The sequence below is a fragment of the Myotis davidii genome, unplaced genomic scaffold (genome assembly GCF_000327345.1).
Source record: "Myotis davidii unplaced genomic scaffold, ASM32734v1 scaffold111, whole genome shotgun sequence".
NCBI classification, from domain to species: Eukaryota; Metazoa; Chordata; class Mammalia; order Chiroptera; family Vespertilionidae; genus Myotis; species Myotis davidii.
In genome coordinates this window covers 2,309,480-2,321,508 of record NW_006284347.1, presented here as the reverse complement: position 1 = coordinate 2,321,508, position 12,029 = coordinate 2,309,480, and the positions used below count along the sequence as shown (strand labels likewise).

At 45.1% G+C, this 12,029-nt stretch overlaps 1 protein-coding gene across 1 annotated transcript in view; it reads left to right on the top strand.

The window, feature by feature from the left end:
- The window catches only part of ERC2 (ELKS/RAB6-interacting/CAST family member 2), an 861,660-nt gene extending 859,875 nt beyond the window's left edge, over positions 1–1,785 (top strand). The window contains exon 18 of the mRNA XM_015571179.1: positions 1–1,785. This exon is cut by the window's left edge and continues 1,173 nt beyond it. The gene's annotated coding sequence lies outside the window, so the exon portion shown is untranslated.
- The last annotated feature ends 10,244 nt before the right edge of the window (positions 1,786–12,029 follow it).

The window sequence follows — 12,029 nt, the reverse complement described above, 5'->3', positions numbered from 1 at the left end:
AAAGAAACAAAATTTTGAGGTCTTTTACATACAGTGACATGGTACTAAGGAGAATTAAGCTCCTACTGTTTCCTCTGAAGATAAAAAAATAATTAAAGTGTTATAACTTCATGAAACTCATGACCAAGTCTGGCAAACATGTGCAGCTCTTGTATTGATCCTTTTTTTTTTGTCAATGGAAGAAACCCTTCCACGTGTATGCAAGTGGAAGATTAAAATCTGCATTTTTTAAAGGACAAACAGTGAATTTAAGCATGAGTGGCCTTAATAAATATAGTTGTCTTTCTTTGCTGCTGTGAAAAGGATTCTAAACAGATGTTCCTGAATCTTGCATTGAATTTAGTCGTTATTATTACCTTTTCAAATGTTGGTGCAACTAACTGGATCTCTCCCGTGAGCCATAGAGATATTCAAAAGACAGGCACCCTGTTTGTCGGGAAAGATGAAACTGGGCTGCACTGTTCGTTCTCGGCGCGTTAGGAGTCATAGATTCAAGCAGGTTTCTTGCTTCTGGCTTCGTCCTTGTAAGTATAGTGAGCTCTGTAAAGCTTCCGTGTTGCATAAACCATCCAAATACATTCGTGTTTAAAAAGTCTGTCCTTTATCAAAGGGATGTAGGTCTTGATTGGAAAAGCGAGCAGAGTTCTTCGCAAGTGTATTTAGCACGTCACGTGTTCACACAATGTGGCACCAAGAGCCCAGGCCACAAACGTGCCCCCACGAACAGTGCCGATGTCCTCACCCAGGAGGTCCTCACTGTCTCCTACAGCCAAGTCCCGACCTGAACTCTGCGACTGAAAACTTGAAGAAGGAAGCAGGAAACCCACGACGGAAAATGGGGTCCTTGAAACAGAAAAAGCAACCAAATGCGTAGCGTTAGCGCTAAGTATGTGCCAATTTTGTCACCGCTATTGTTTGGGGGATCATTTTTTGCCCCACTTTTGTTAATTAAAAATATTAGTGACCCTACATTGATGGGGGCATATCATTTAGTCCCTGAACATTTTAATTTTTCTAACATAGCATCCTTCCCCATTTCTTGTAATATTCCTGATATTTAGGGGTTAACAAAAAAATCTCCCTTTTCACATATTAAAAATAGTCTCTGGGTTTACAACAAACACTGTGATGTTGGGAAGCTCTTTCCTTTGCACGAACTCTAGCAGGTCCCCCTCTAATCCTAATGGGAAAAAGAGAAGTTGAGGCTACCATTTGGGAGAAGTTGGTCTTCTTGCTTTGCGCAAAAGCAGACTTGTCCTTGATGCCCGATTTGATTTCCATGTACAGTCTCAATTTTGTATTTAATGATTTTTGTGTATCCAGTATGCACGTGAACAACGTGTCAACTTTCATTTGGAAGTGGGGTTCAATTTACTTTTTAAACAGTGTTTATGACGAGACCTCCAAAGTGTTGACATAAGTTCTATCTGAGAAGTTTTTGTGTCGAGTGGCGTTTGAATGCTGCCAGGGGTCAGTGTATCTGCTTCCCAGAGACCCTCGTTCGATAGTGCTTCTTGTAATATTTCCTCAAGTGAGTGGCATGTGGGTTGTGATATTGACCATGTGATTATGGACTTCGATATGAAATAAATAAATCAGTAAAACTAAGGAACCCTCCGAAACTCCCAGTGGGCATGTATTAGCCAGTCATTGTAACCTCGTGTCTAGTAGAAGTACAACGTACAAGGTCTGTACAGTTCATAAATTTGTTACCATGTGTATGAGAAGTACTTTGTGCTGATCGCCTTATTTATATTCATCAAATAAACTTTGTTTCTTTCTGAAGTGAGCTCATTCCATCTCTAATAAATGCTCCAGTTGTGGTGGTTTCTCATTTTCTTGGGTCCCCATTTGAAGAACCTACGGACTTGAAGAAAAATTTTAAAAAAGGAAAAGAGGAGTTATGAACAGCCAAGGCATAAATTTCCCTTTCATGCATAGCTGGATCTAGAGATTCTTATTTAAAAAATGGAGCCATTGGCGGTATCTCCTGTCTTCCTTCCCTCCCTCTTCCCTTTTTGCCTGTCTCTCTCAGTGCTTCCCTTTCACCTCTCTCCCTCTGTCCCTCTCTTTCTCCATTCCCCTTTTTCTCCTTGTGTCCTCAGCACTTTCCATGGCCGTGACGCCACTCTCTGCTAGGTTCTCTTCACTTGGTGGCAAAGTTGACTCCCAACAGCTTTGGATTTTAGAGGAGACCCCCTCTCGCCCCAAAATCCCTATCAGCCCCCTAAAGAGACTCTCACTGACTCATTTGGATCATGCATCCAATTACCTTATTAAGGGAGTTGGGAGGGTGAGGCCTAGTGATTGACAGGCCTCATGGATGTGGGAGGGGCAGTTTCCAAAGAGGGGAAGTGGGCTGTCTTCTAGAACAGAAGGACAAGGACGCTGGGCGGGCAGAAGCAATGGCTAGTCCCGCCACACAGATTTGATTTGGGCGCACCCGAGGTCTGACCTTGCAAATCGACCTTGACTGCTCCTAGTATCTATGAACTGCTGTTGCAAAAGACTGGAGAGACATTCTAATTCTTGGAATTGCTAGTCCATGTGAATAATCCTACTACGAATAAGTACATATGGACAAACATGACTGAAAGTGAGCATTTGCTAGGAGCCAGGCCACGGCACTGAGGACCAATGTGCATCAGCTCGTTTATTCCAGACAACAGTCCCAGGAGGTAGGCACTGCCACGCCCCACATTTGACAGTGAGGGGAATGGGGACCGCAGAGATGACCAGCAACAGTGGTGTTTATAGAGGACGTCCGTGCTACACGTTGTGGTAAGTGCTGTGCTTACATGAACTCATTTATCCTCAAAGTAACCCCAGGAAGTAGGAACTGTTATTATTCTCACAGACAAGGAAGAGGGGGTCCAGGGAGCTTACAGGTCTCACCAAGTCCCCCTAGATCAGCGGTTCTCAACCTGTGGGTCGCCAACCTGTGGGTTGCAACCCCTTTGGGGGTTGAACGACCCTTTCACAGGGGTCGCTTAAGACCATCGGAAAACATATATAATCACATTGTTTTTGTGATTAATCACTATGCTTTAATTATGTTCAATTTGTAACAATGAAAATACATCCTGCATATCAGATATTTACATTACGATTCATAACAGTAGCAAAATTACAGTTATGAAGTAGCCACGAAAATAATTTTATGGTTGGGGGTCACCACAACATGAGGAACTGCATTAAAGGGCCGCGGCATTAGGAAGGTTGAGAACCACTGCCCTAGATGGTCCATGGTGGAGTCAGGTTTTGGACCTAGAATTTAGCAAGCTCCTCCGCTCGGGGATGCATCGGGCCCCAGTTCAGATGGGAGGGGACGTATGGGGCTGGGGTTCAGGTCCCATTGGCACCCACCCAGCAGGGCTTCCCTGGAGTAGGTTTGGTCTCTAAGACACCTATAGAGCTCACAGGGGCTAAAGGAATTGGTTGCTTCAGCAGTACCACAGCTGACCCATATTATGGGAGAATGGCCAGGGATCCCAAAGAAATGAAGCCAGCTGTGAAAGAGAGTCCTGACAAAGCTGTACATGGATTTAAACTTGCTAGCCATGTGTCCCTCTGGTTTCTTCTGAGCCCTGGGCAGCAGCACCTCTGACCTCCTAGCATCCTTGGGTTTGCAGGGTGGAGCAGCTGGGACAAGAGGCTGGACAGGTATCCCCAGGTGGGAGAGGGCTTGAGTGCCCTGCTGAGGGGTGTGGGCAGAGTGCTGTTGGCCACAGGTTCCCATCGTCAGTCATTAGAATACCACCTTCCTGTTTTTTTATATGTCTGGAGACAGTATGTCGTTGTAGATAAGTCATTTTAAGAAATAAAACAGGCTCCCATTTTTATTTTAATAAGTTTATGTAAAGAAATCCCACTATCAGAAAGGAGAGAGTAGGGTCATTTTCAGTGCACAGACAGCACCAAATAGGAGAACAATGAAACAACGAGGACAAAGTTTGGAGCCTGAAGCTTTCTCTTTGCTCCAGGGGAGGCTGGCAATGGTTAGAGGAGTGTTTCCAGGGCTAAAGGGGGACTCCCTCGTTCTTACTGAATCGGGACTCAGAAGTGCTCGCTGAAGGAACATTTAACCACGGGGTTCAGGGTTGTTTAAGACTCTGTACGTGAACTACCTAAAATCATTGCAAGGAACCACTGGGGTCTCTGAATTTTAGGAAAGTCTCCTGCAGCAATAGAAATCCAGTGATGGGCTTTTAAATAAACTTCATTTTTGTTAATAGACTTTATTTTTAGAACAGTCTTAGATTTTCAAAAAATTGATCACGTAGTGCAGCGAGTTCTCAGATAAGCTCCCCCTGCCCAAGGTACCGTTTCCTCTGTTATTAGACCTTTCATGAGCAAGGGCTCACCAATGAAAGCACCACTGATACATGGTCATTAACGAAGTCCACACTTCACTCTGGCTCCCTTAGTCTTGCCTAACAGATTCCCTTAGTCCTCCCAGGATCTCCCCCAGGGACCACATTCCACCAAATGCCAGGCCTCCTTAGGCTCCTCTTGGCTGTGAGTTTCTCCACCACCCTTGTGAAGATCTTGATGCTTTTGAGGAGCTCAGGTCTGCTTTCTCATAGGTTGCCCATCTTCTGGGATTTGTCTGATCTTTTTCTCCCGATTAGACTGGGGTTTGGTTTACGGGAGGAGGACCCCAGTGGTAAAGCCCCCTTCTCACCACATCATCTCGGGTGCATGGATCTCAGCGTGACTCCAGGCCTTGCTCACCTGGCTGAGGCATGCTGTCAGGATTCTCTACTGCAGTTACTCTCTCCCCCCACCCGCTTCCCCGTGATGGGTTTCTAACGTGCAGAGATGAATGAATAAATCTCTGTCCTAGGGAGAATGTTCTGAGGAGCGTGTAGATGATACACTGGCTAGAGAGGAAACAATTCCAAAAGCCTCTGGACAAAAACTGTTTGAACTCTGTTGTTGTTTGGATGAGTTTCCCCTGCCCCTTGACAATATCGTTGCCTCCCTTAGGCTTGCCTTCCCGGGCTAGGCTACTTGAGCATCTATGGCAGGAATGGTCGATGTGGGTGGTATAGACCCTTTCCCAAGTACAAGGCAAAGCCAACATTTCTATGGTTTAAAAACAGACGTTGTCTGTGTCAACACAGTGACTTCACTTAGGGAGAACTCAGGAGAGCAACTTTGCATAAATTCAAGACACAACCTCCACGTCTGCATAGCTGCCACTCACTGGAGAAGGGTGCTATGGCTCCTTGAATTGGGGAGGAGAAATGTGAGGATTTAAATAAATGTATCTTTCAGGATTTTTCATTTTGTTAAGTAAAGAAAGAATTAAAAAAAAAAAACTAACACAAGCTACTTTGAGCAAAAATAAATATATACATGCATGGCTTCATGCAATAAATAGTTCAGAGGTACTGGGTTTCGGGTGTGGCTTGTTCCAGAAACTGAAATGACTTCTTGCTCTTTTTCTCTTGGTTTTGCACCCTTCATGGCAGTGCATTCCCGAGCCCCCTCAAGGCTGCATGAGAGACCCCAGGACCTATGTTTCTCTGCCAAGGGGCGGAGTCCTGTGCTCTTCCCTGCCGGGAATGGAGCCCTCCTCAATCTTGGGATCAAGAAGGGGAAAGGTGAATCCCAGAATAAGAAAGAAAATGAATTCTGAGGAGGGAAACGTTGAATGCACACAGTAGTATGACATACTCAAAGCAAACAACCTTAGGGACTGGTTTACTTTTCCTTTGAAAGGACTTTTGACCCAGAGAGGCCCACCACAGTGTGCATTCAGCATCATATTGCCAATCAAGGCACCTCAGCTGAAATCTCAATTGTATAACGATATGCGCTCGCACACCTGCAAGCACCCTCTGTTTCTAAATCTAACCAATGGGAATTATGTCTCCTAACTACCTGACATGGGCTAGGAGAGGATAAAATGAGAAAATGTTTAGGAAAATCTGTTAACTATAAAAGTCCCTTCATAGCTCTAACAAGGTCCTAGAGCAGCGGTTCTCAACCTGTGGGTTGAGACCCCTTTGGTGGTCAAACAACCCTTTCACGGGGGTCGCCTAAGACCATCCTACATATCAGATATTTACATTACAATTCATAACAGTAGCAACATTACAGTTATGAAGTAGCAACGAAAATAATTTTATGGTTGGGTCACAACATGAGGAACTGTATTGAAAGGGCCAGAAGGTTGAGAACCACTGTCCTAGAGTGACTTGTTTCATTTTTTACAACCTGTGTTCAGAGAAGGAACTCTTCCTCCTTAGTAGCTCAGGTATAGCATATCCATGTGAATGTATCAAACAACAGATTTGAGAATACGGTTGCCACATGCCACAACATGATGGATCTCCCACAAAGTTAGGTGAAAGGAAGTGGATACAAGAGAACATACTATATAATTCTATTCATACAAGGCTCAGAAGTAGGCCAAGTTCATCTATGGGGTTAGAAGTGAGGACAATGGCTAACCTTCTGGATGTTAATACCTTGGAAAGGCACAAAGATTTTCTGGAATGCTGGCACTATTGTGATTCTTGTCCTGGGAAGTTGGTGACATGGCTTTGTTCAGTTTTGGAAAATTCATCAAGTGATATTTTCAAGATTTGTTTACTTTTCTCTCTGTATGTGATATCTCCTTTAAAAAGGTTATCCTGAGATTTTTTTTTAATCCTCACCTGAGGCTATTTTTCCATTGATTTTTAGAGACAGTGGAAGAGAGGGAAAGACAGAGAGAAACATCGATGTGAGAGAAACACATGGATTGGTTGCCTCCTGCACACGCCCTGGCCCTGAGCAGGGCTTGGGCCAGAGGAGCCTGCAACCGAGGTACGTGCCCTTGACTAGAATCGAACCCGGGCCCCTTTGATCCACAGGCCAATTGCTCTATCCACGGAGCCAAACCGGCATCCTAAGATTTTTTTTAATGCCATTAAGCATTAATCAAGTTTCAAATTAAAGAGACTGGAAAACAAGGGCGAGTGGGATGAACTTGGGCTTCAGATATTTCTGGACAGGACTAGGCCTCAGAATTTTCTGGCAGGACTGAGAGGTAAGCGTGGAGCCTGGGAGCCTGGGGAAGTGTTAGACATACTTGCCATTTCTCCATTGTCCTCCTTATTCTCTGAAAGGCTACCCCTGGCCAGCTTCACCCGGTGTGTTCCTGCCTGACTCTTGAACATACCTGAGTTCAAAGCCTCTGGAATTGTTAAAATCCTGACCCCAGACCAGCGTCCCAGACCAGCGGCCCTGGGCTGGTTAGTTGGCCTCTCTGTGTTTGTTTCCTCATCCTAACATTATAAAACATTCCCAGGAGACTGTTAAAAACAAACAACAACAAAACAAGAATCAAGTGGCCACTGAATGTCATGCCAGCCACAGAATGTATTCTAAAGAAATGGGAATGATAAGCAGTGGTAACATTATCATAAATAGTAAAAACGTTCAATGAAATAAAACTGACAGTCCCTTGCTGACTCCCAGCCCCTCTCACAGGAACCGCTGCCGAGTTGCTGCTTGTTCGGAGGCCATTGGCCACGTCAGGGTTTCCCTCGACCACGTTTAATAACCAGTTTCCAGATCTGGATATTGGGGGCTGTAAATTTCCCTGGTGACTGTTGCCAATGACAGGGAAGGAAAGACTTGTGTAATTACCACTTGTACTTCCACGAAACACATGCACTCGAGAGCAAGGGTTTGGGACACTAAAGCACCGGCTTCTGCAAATGCAGGAAAGACCTGCTTGGCTTGTATGATAAGAAGTGTGCCCCTGGTGAGGAAAACAGAAAAAGGACTAACAGCGGCCTGGCAGAGCGCCATCGGAAGACTTCGCATTGGACAGGACCATTTCCCCTTTCCTCCCAAATGCCGCACACATCTGGGAGAGGAATGAAGACGTTAGAATCAGCCAGGGGTTGGTTGGGAATCGGTGCCTTTGCCTGTGGCCAAAATCCGTGGCCTTAGTCTTTAGTGTTCCTTGGGTAAGGCAGTTGCCTTTCGTAGTTTATTTTACAGCATGGTTGTTTGCAAATGATGCCATGCTATTCACCAGCCTTCAAACAGGGCAGCTTCATGGGCTCCATGGAAATCTCCCAAGGCAGCAACAAGCTAGGACTTTTGGAAATAGGAAGACACCGTAGCTTCGGTTGGAAATGCTCTAGATAGTCCTTTGCAAGATGTTGGGCTTGGACCCCACACTCTAATTGAAGATGCTTTGGTTTCTGAGCCTGATGTTTTCAGTTTATGAGAACGAAAGTGGAAGTGCGTTACAGAGAAGGAATTGTGTTGCCTTTGGATTCCCCCCAAAGTGCTGATTTTTGGGGAAAGAAGAAAATGGATAAGCTTTAATTCCCGCCCCCTCCCGCCCCCACAGCAGTGTCTGTGTATTAGCAACATAACATCCCTGGCATAGGCTTGAGTTGAGTTTGTTTCTGGAAGGAGCTGTCCACCTCAGCACAGGACCAAGGGGGCTGAGAAAAGGTTGAGCAGGTTAAGCTGTGTGAGGGGACATAATTGGAATTTCTTAGAATGATCTGTTCCAAATCTCCTGGATATGCAGAAACTGGTAAGTCATGGCAGAAGAATTTGCCCACTAGCCTGACTTAACTCGTTGAAGAAACCAGGATTCAACAAGTCCCAAAGTGAGGACTGTGAATTCTTAAGGAACAAGCTCAGAACATGGCACCTGGCATTTCTGAAAGGGTAGATGCCCTCCTACCGAGTTCACGAAATGGGCCTTATTTTCTTTCCAACATTTATATCTCATGTTGCCCCAAACCAGTCAAAATGGATAACGGAGTAGTTGACTTTACACAACCAAAGACTCAGGTGGGCAGAAAGAAATACAATTTTGCTCCAGGTGTTTGGAGGGGCAGAGCCTTTTCCAGAGTTGGAAAAGAAGAATCAGTAGTGGCATTTTGTCCAGGAGACCATGTTTCTGTGCACCTGCCCTTGGAATTGTTAGCGCAGAGCATGGGTGCCTCCAGCTCACCAGGGAGTCTTCTCTTTCCCCAACTTTGGTTCATACAATTCACCTGGTGTCCAAAGCATATAGCTCAAAAGAGCAAAGGGTATTTGACTGAAGAGTGATGGGAAGTGCAAAGGGGAGTAGTTGGATTCCAGATTTTGTGCAGTTCAGAGATAGTGTATGATCATCTTTCCTTAGTCTCAACATCAGAGTAAATGACAAGATGCCCCTAAACCAGTGGTTCTCAACCTTCTGGCCCTTTCAATACAGTTCCTGAATCGTAATGTGAATATCTGATACGCAGGATGGTCTTAGGCGACCCCTGTGAAAGCGTCGTTCGACCGCCAAAGGGGTCGCGACCCACAGGTTGAGAACCGCTTCCCTAAACCTTCTTATGTGCCACAGATTGTCTCTGAAAGAAAGAGAGCAGAAGCAGGAGTTCTTTGTAGAACAACTCACCCTTTCTCCTCCCAAACTGTGCTCATCGGTATGATTACATGTAGCAGAGCTAGGTAAAATGGATACCACATTTGGAGCAAAGAGCTGTATTTTCCTTCAGACAATATTTTGGAAAAATCTGATGTCAGTTTGAACATTGGTATTAAAACACTCCATACAAATTCAGTCCAATGCAGCTGCAGAAATCTCACTGAAAAGCCAGACCTTTTGCACGGAGAGCACCAACCCGGATGGTAGCACGTGGTGGTAACTAGCCAATCAGTCTGTGCATTTGAGTCGAATTTCACAAGATAATTGTTTCGTTTCCAGGTCTGTCTTTAGCTCACCATTTGACCTTGGACTAATTGCTTAATCTCGCTTGGCTTCAGGTCTTCTATCTTGAAAATGGCAATAATAATAACTTCCAACTACCTATCTCATCTGGGTATTGAGTGGATTAATGGGGTCATGTTTGTAAGGTCCTAGAAAATTCTCAAGGGGAATAGTTCCACCACTTTTGCAATTCTGGCCGGGAATGTTGTAGAACCGAAGGAAAGACGGGCTGCACTTAATGTGGTCGTTATTAGAGATGGATGCTCTTTGCTGCCTTGTAACCAAGGAATGGAAACCTTTGGAAGCAGACCTTTCCATGACTGGGTGGTCACAGGCTCTCCTTGGCTGGTGCAATCATCTGGAACTTCTGTGGTGAGCCATCCTCCTCCTCTCAGCAGCCCAGGGAGCTCTGGCAAAGGCTGCATGATCTCATGACCACAGAGAACGAAACATCACCCGGCATGCTCTGCTCCAGTCATACGGAGATGGACTTTTGGGGTAAAATAAACTCGTGTTGAGTTCTGTCTCTGCCAATCCCTGGCTGGGTGACCCTGAGCACACCTCTCCACCGTCCTGTGCTTCAGGGCCTCGGGAGCACGCCCTTCAGGTGCAATGCTTAGCACGTGTCCTGCACAGAGTTGGCTCTCGGGAAACATTACCTGCGTTAACAGTAATTCACGTATTCTCCGGTACCGCGAGGAGTTACAGTGGGTACTAGCCCTTAATCAACCCACTCCTAACGCATCAGACCTTGTGCCTCCCCGGAACCTGGCTCTCTACAGCCGTCCATTAAGAGTGCCCTCATTTTTCCAGCACTTGAGATTTCGGGAGATGGCCAATCCAAAGGAAACCGCTCAGTGTCAGGGATTTATGCAAATTCTCGTGGCAGAGTTTTCTGTCCTTAGTGATCTGGCCCAGTGGCTCTGAAGAGCCGTGGCTCTGAAGAGCCGACCTTCGCTCAGAAGGAAGGACATGCCCAGCCTGATGCTGAGCACTGCAAATGCGTTTTCTCATTTAGTGGCCGCAACAGCCCAGTGAGGCGGGGACTGTTAGGAACCCCTGTGAAGGGCGGTCAGGGAGCCAGGGTTTGGGGAGGTTAAGTTATCCAGGGCCGTGTAGTTGTTAAACAGAGAAGCCAGATCTCAATCCTTGCTCTGATGTCAGAGTCCTGCTCTAACCCAGTGCTGCCCAACATAATGCGAACCACGTATGTCATTTTACATTTGCTAGGCACCATGCAGTGGTTCTCAACCTTCTGGCCCTTTAAGTATAGTTCCTCATGTTGTGGTGACCCCCAACCATAAAATTGTTTTCGTTGCTACTTCATAACTGTCATTTTGCTACTGTTATGAATCGTAATGTAAATATCTGATATGCAGGATGGTCTTAGGCGACCCTTGTGAAGGGGTCTTTTGACCGCCAAAGGGGACACGACCCACAGGTTGAGAACCACTGTATCTAGAGAGTAAAAAGAAGAAGGAGAAATTAATTTCAAGAACACATATTTTTCATCCAGTATATCAAAAATATTATGATTTCAACATAATCAATATAGACATTATTAATGAGATATTTTAGGATCCTTCTCTCTTTTTTTGTCCTAAGGCTTTGACATTCCGTTTATAGTTTGCATTTCTGGCTACATTTTGAGTGCTCAACAGCCATGTGTGGCTCACGCCCCCTGTACTGGACAGCGATGCTCTAACCACTGCACCAGCGCGCCGACTCTTTGAAGATTGTGTCACGCAGGTTTACCCCTGTATTTACTGAAGAAGAAATGAGCAGATTTTCCACTTTTAATGAAGGTAATAAAATGGGAGTTTTAGAAGCACAGCAGGGGTTTTGCATGTTAATTTTTACATTCTCAATTTACCAAACAATTAATTTAACCTTAAAGGATAGCTATTTCCTGAAACATCCTGCTGTTTTAGCTTTTACTTTGTTATATAAATGTGTATATTTATACAAGTTAATGCAGATACATAGCCATGGAATGGATGACTAAGTGAATGAACATATTCACTACCAGGGAAGAGGGAGGGCTCTCAGGCAGGGAAGATGCGTTCGCATCATCAGGGCAAGAACTTCATCTAAGCTTTGCTCGCCTCTGCAGCCTTTCCTGCAGCACAGTGCCAGGCACACGAGCTTGCAGGAAGTATTTTTTGTGGAATAATTCATGAACCCACATTGAAAATCTAGTTATTTAATATTATTTCCTAATGGACATAGTGAATCTAAGGTATTTCCCCCCTCCCCGCCCCCCCGTGAATATTTAGATTTTAAGATCCAAAGTCAACCCTAA